This window comes from Amblyomma americanum, chromosome 10 (genome assembly GCF_052857255.1).
Source record: "Amblyomma americanum isolate KBUSLIRL-KWMA chromosome 10, ASM5285725v1, whole genome shotgun sequence".
In the NCBI taxonomy this organism is placed as follows: domain Eukaryota; kingdom Metazoa; phylum Arthropoda; class Arachnida; order Ixodida; family Ixodidae; genus Amblyomma; species Amblyomma americanum.
Window position 1 is genome coordinate 86253592 of NC_135506.1, and position 5834 is coordinate 86259425.

The window sequence follows — 5834 nt, forward strand, 5'->3', positions numbered from 1 at the left end:
ATTCACTGTCCGTCTCCTTTCCTCAAATGCAAAGCAAGAAGTCAAACATTAGACCAGAAGACGAAGCCGTAGACAAGGCCCCCGAATGTGATCACACCCGATGACAGCCTGCCTTGACAACGAAGGGAAGGTAATATGTTGAGTCTGCCAGGGAAGCCGGCAATGGTTTTTGATTGGGGGGTGGGGGGTCAAGACATCGAGCTTATTTTGCTGGTTATTTAGCGCTCATTTACATAAGTTTTTATTATTTTTATTTTTCAAAGTCCAAAGGTTGATGCAAATTGTCACGATGTAGTTAGGACATTCCAGCAGTCAGGAAAACAACGGAAAAAGCTTCCAAAAGAACCTGTATAAGAGGCTCACTCGCGCCCGCTAAGAACTGAATGACTCGACGACGGCGATACCACAAGCTTGCTCGACGGTCATCGGACTGAATGCTTGCATTACTTGTCCGCGGTCAATTTAAAGGAGGCAGGGAACCTTTGAGATAAATAACCAAAAGCCAAGAAAACAATCCTCGGAAAGTGTGGAAGCATTTGCACCTGGCCACGATCAATGGAGATAAGTCTGGTCGCATCTGGCGTCACAAATCATAATGATAAAGCCGCGCGCTGGCGGGCTCTAAGTGCCAGGGAGAAAACAGCGAAAAGATCCACGGCAATATAAAATTAAGTCTAATGGGACGCTTTATAGAGGGGAAGCATTACTCACGAGAAGTGATCAGTTGCAGCAAAAATTTGTGCATAATTTGTTTAAATTCTGTTTTAAACAAATTATGAATTATGAATTCTGTTTTAAACAAAAATATTAGATTTATGAACCCTGAGGTAAGTCGCAGGCTGCACGGCCTAGCCTGCCATTGACCTTTATAAGCAACATGTAAATGACTAGACTTTTGTTGCAATTAGTACCTTGGTCATTGTCGAGTTTTTTGGTCATTACTGAAATAAGTTTTTCAGGTATTAGTGGCAGCCAGTATCGCAGCTTTCAAGCTGCATGGCTTTTGATCAAGGGTAGTAACACCACCAAAACAAACTATTCTACGGCGATGAAGAATTTCAACACTTACGTCCTAAATTAAATCTTAATTTCCATAATTATTGAGCCTTGTCCCATGTGCTCAGCTCCTACTTGAGAAATTTAAATAATTTTTTGGCTTAAGAGAACGACGCCACGAACACTTTGTTGCGGCCACAGATGCTCACAGAATAATCGAAAATGCTTACATGACACAGCACTATGTTGCTGCTTACACATGACAGTAATGTTGCGCAAGCAGCACTCAGAGTGACATGAACACTGGTTGCACTGCAAGCAACCGGAATAGTAAGCTCACTTCCCTTGAAGATTACCATTAGACTAGACACCATGCCGAAGAATAATTCTTGAAGAACGGAAATACAAGTGCATGGTGAATCATAGGCCCTCCAAATTCCGATATAAGTTTTAGATAGCTTTTATATTACTCAAAGCTATACCATGGCATGACTGAAGATGGCTCCGCTGTTCCAACCTGATCTTAGAAAGTGATGACACAGACTGCTGTTGTCAAACGTCTGATGTGGTTGTTAGGTGCTCTTTGTGCACAGTAGGATTACATTATAACGCTAAATACGCTAACACAGGATGGCATCCTCCACACATTGCCCTAAGGTAAATGCAGTGGGAATCAAAATTAAGAAGTTTTCTAGTTGCAATAACTAAACGTCCGGTAAAAAACTTATTTCCTTTTCAACCACCCTCCATTTATACAACCAATTCAAATTGGCTTTATAGGCAGTGCTTGCGCAGGTGTCAGTTTAGTTTAAATACATCTGCAGAGCTCATTCAAGAACCTGAATTGCACTACTTTCAACAACATGATTTTGGCATACCGCATTGCAAACAATGGAAGAGGAAGGCGCAACTGAGTCACCCCAACACGTGGACATTCACATTTGTGGCGAACGATGGAAATAAATTATTTTCATGGCAAATCTACATAGTTGCCTATAGGTAAGAAAACAACGATATTAAAGTTGTAAACTCCAGCAGTCGAGACAAACCTAGCGGATCCACAGTAATGCATGTCGCAAGCACCTAAAGCAGTTTTTTCTTCTAATCCCATGCAGTGCGGTGGTAAGTAAAAAATGTAGCAGCTGACAAAGTACTAAAATGTGGAACAATGCACACAGCAGTAACGAGTGGGAGAGAAGCCGGCAACTGTGAGCTGGCAGCCCACAATATGATAGCAAAGGCTCAAGTCAGACGCAAATGGTTCCCATGTGTTAAAGGCCTGCTCTACACGGTGAGCAACCAACTCATGCCGGTTTAATCTTGCATAAGACCGCACGGTTTTCGTGAAATCAGAGAAAGCGTTATCAAGGAAGCTTTTTATAAGTCTAGCACGCGCCAATTTTCCTCAGAATTTGCCTTCATACAGGATGAAAAAGCTTAATGCAGTTCCTTCAGTCAGCTAGATTTGGCACCCCGAAAGCACACCGGGCTGAACAGCACAGAGACAGCGATAGCAAACTCTGTGCTTTAAGCGGTTCTCTACGACCGCCTAGCAAGAACGGAGCCTCAATTCAGTACTCGCTAATGCACAGTGGTGAAGTGCTGCCTATGGTTTAAATCACTTCGCAGTGAAAGTTGCGCACAAAGGGCTTTTCACAATCAGATGTGATGAGCCCGAAATAGAACTGGAGGCATTGGATTGCACGGCATACGAAACCCCAATGCTGCCGCACAGCTGCAGAACGATAGCAAAAACTACAGAACGGCGCCTGCCTGTCCAAGCACCTACGCAGTGAAGAGCACATCCATGATTTTGTGTGCAACGCTGCATCGTCTAATGTCTCAGATGCGGCTGGCGCAGTCATAAAAGAAACACCTGCTCTTCGCCCAAACAAAGTATATTCTGACGATGGCATGCTGGCGCGGCTGAATTTGAGTGCACAACCGCCACCGTCTTAAAGCGGGGACATGTAGCATGTCAGCGCTGCTTCCGTTCGAAAAGATATTGCGCCTTAATAAAGCAAGCACGCCCTAAAAAAAGCAACACACGCTCAGGCGCTCACGGGCGATCGTCCTTTGTTGAATCGTACCAGAGCGCTGCTAAAATCGTTAACAATATACAAAACAATAATACCTAATATATTTCACAAGCTCATTTACAGCTCAGGTACACAGAAGAAATTAATTTTCAAGTAAGGAATCACCTTGCAGCACGCTGGCGCCTAATTCTCAAAGGAAATAGTAAAAGCAGCACATGTTGAAGCGAGCGCGCTTTTCCGGCGGGAGGGCGCATGGTTGCCTTTCTGCATCTAAACTTCTGCCCTAACCAGCAAAACTCTGGGATGGTCGCTTCGAGCCACAAGAGCTTGATAATAACGCTGCCAAATTATTGTTTTTTTAAACTCCGATATTAAACGTCTTAAAGAACTTAATGTGTCGCCAAAAGTGCTGAATAATACCAAAGCGCAGTGTTTAGGTTCCGTGGTAAATGTAGCCCGGCGGTGCAGGTAGGATCCACATCGGGTCATCTGGTTTTTGAGGGAGAGCTGGCTTTACGTCAGAGCTGACGGCTGGCCCTACCTTTGATGCCAGCTTGAGCCAAGCAGCCTGGCATATGCTCGCGGCCTCATCAGTTGCCGAGCTTGTTTTGCCGATCTAGTCGGCTGCCTACCAGAAGCCACTGAACAGCCCATGTTCGGCAGTCGTCCAGCACCACTTGAGGCGCAGGGGCAGTGTCATACTGGTCGCAGTATTGTAGAGGGACAGCCGTATAGACATTGTGAGGGATGTCCCGTTAGATGACATGCACCCCGTTTGCCTAGGTGTGGAGCACAAATTGTTTGTGTTGTGCTCCTGTGGCCCGAAGCTTTAAAGCTTGGAGCGAAATCCGCATGGAACTCTCAGAGGAAAATGTCAAGGACGTAGTACAGTTTGTTCTTTGTCAATTTAAACGAAGGCAGCGTAGTCTCACTCTGGATTGGCGGAAGCCCACAGGTTTCTTCTTGCCATATGCGGGGCTTATGCTGCTGTCACCAGTTCTTCCGTCATCGATGTATCAAAATATTATAGCTTTACATATGTCGGTGTTACCACTCTTTCGATGCCTAATTACACAAAAAGGGAAACGCAGTATCCAGGGGAGCTTTTGAATCATTTCGATAAAGGCTGTATTAACTATATGGCAAGCTACATGCTTCGCACAGTGAAATGAACTATGCCCTAAGGCATCCGATGTTTAACTACTGTGACCAATGGATTCACGGAGCATGTTCCCAAATGAGAACCACATGTCTACACTATATTACACTGATATTACAAAACTTTGGAAATAAAGATACGGTGTTAGTCATCTTTTTTAGATTTTCCGAAAGCTTTCGACCTCATCAACCATCGCATCCTTATTCAGAAGATGGAATACTATGGCTGTCGTGGTAAAGTTCTTTCTTTAACATCTTCTCATTTATAACACTAAACGCAATTTGCCGACATTCATACACATTGCTCAGCCGCAAAAGCGAGTTTCCTGTTAGAACACTTGTATTGAACAATAAAGACATGTTTTGAATTGGAGTCTTAAGAAATTTGTGGAACTCGGTAAACTTTAATAATTTCGGGCGATAACTTATTACACAGAAGCACTGTGCACGGGAGTGACTCCGCATTTCGCCACAACGAAACTCGGCAGACTGAGTGTTGGGGTGCACCGGCAGATAGTATTGGGCGTAGCGTCACAGGCCGACGAACCTGCGCACACTGTGAGTTCAGCAGCACTGATGAGACACACACCACTGGACTCGACGTCTAATACTCTCGAGAGCCGATTAAGTTTTTCACTCTCACATTTCTGTTCACTCACAAAGAGGAACGCTACTTCTGGTCATCGAGAAATGTAGCGCCTGCGATAAATTCTTAAGCATCAATCCAGAGCGAGTGATGAAAAATCGACCTCACAAAACAGGAGTTTCAGTGTGTGTAAGAGAGAAATCTTGCTCTTAACAACGGGCTAGAAATTTTGGAAAGTCTGAACACTCTACACCTTAAGTAGCAAAAATAAAAACTAATCTATTTCAATAGTCAATGTGATACTATTAATTATCAGCTTCAAAAATTCGGCTATGCTGCGGCCACAGATGATGCTGTTGATGACTTCAGCCTTGTGTTAAGCTGCACCACCTCTCGCGCCGTGCATTGCAGAGCGTCGCCTGCCTCAAAATAACTCTATCTGCTCCGTCCCACGGCATTGCCCGTGAATCGTCGTCTTCTACGTAGCACAAATCAGACATAGGGCGTGCTCCTGCCAGTCTCTCGTGGCCACCAGGTAGACGGAAGACGTAGATGAAGTGAGGACAACCGTTGCCCGTCTCCCTGCGCATCGAAACTTCTCATCAATCAATGCCCAAAAAATTGGCTGGATTATAAGTATGTTGCAGCAACATTTAAGCGCACTGTCGCCCGTGCAAAGGAGTATACTACAAATCATTATGATTTCCTTTCCCAATCAGGAAATAAACGAGCTTTATTTATTTTCATGAGGCGCAACAAGGTGATTCCTCCGGCTGCCAACATTGAATCCTTTGTTCAGTCCCCTGCTGACATCGCAAAGGCCTTAGAGGATATTGCGTGTGGCCTAGAGCTTCTCTTTACATCTGCTTTACCTTCTCCTACTATATTCACATGCACCTCAAGTGATTTCACTGAGGTCTCTATGCCTGAGCTGTCGCAAATTGTTCTGCGCTTATCCCCAGCGGCTCCTGGCCCCGATAGGGTCACTTCATCTACGATCAAAATATTGTTCAATGAATCTCCTGCAGACCTGTTGGCTCCAATTAACCATTCTA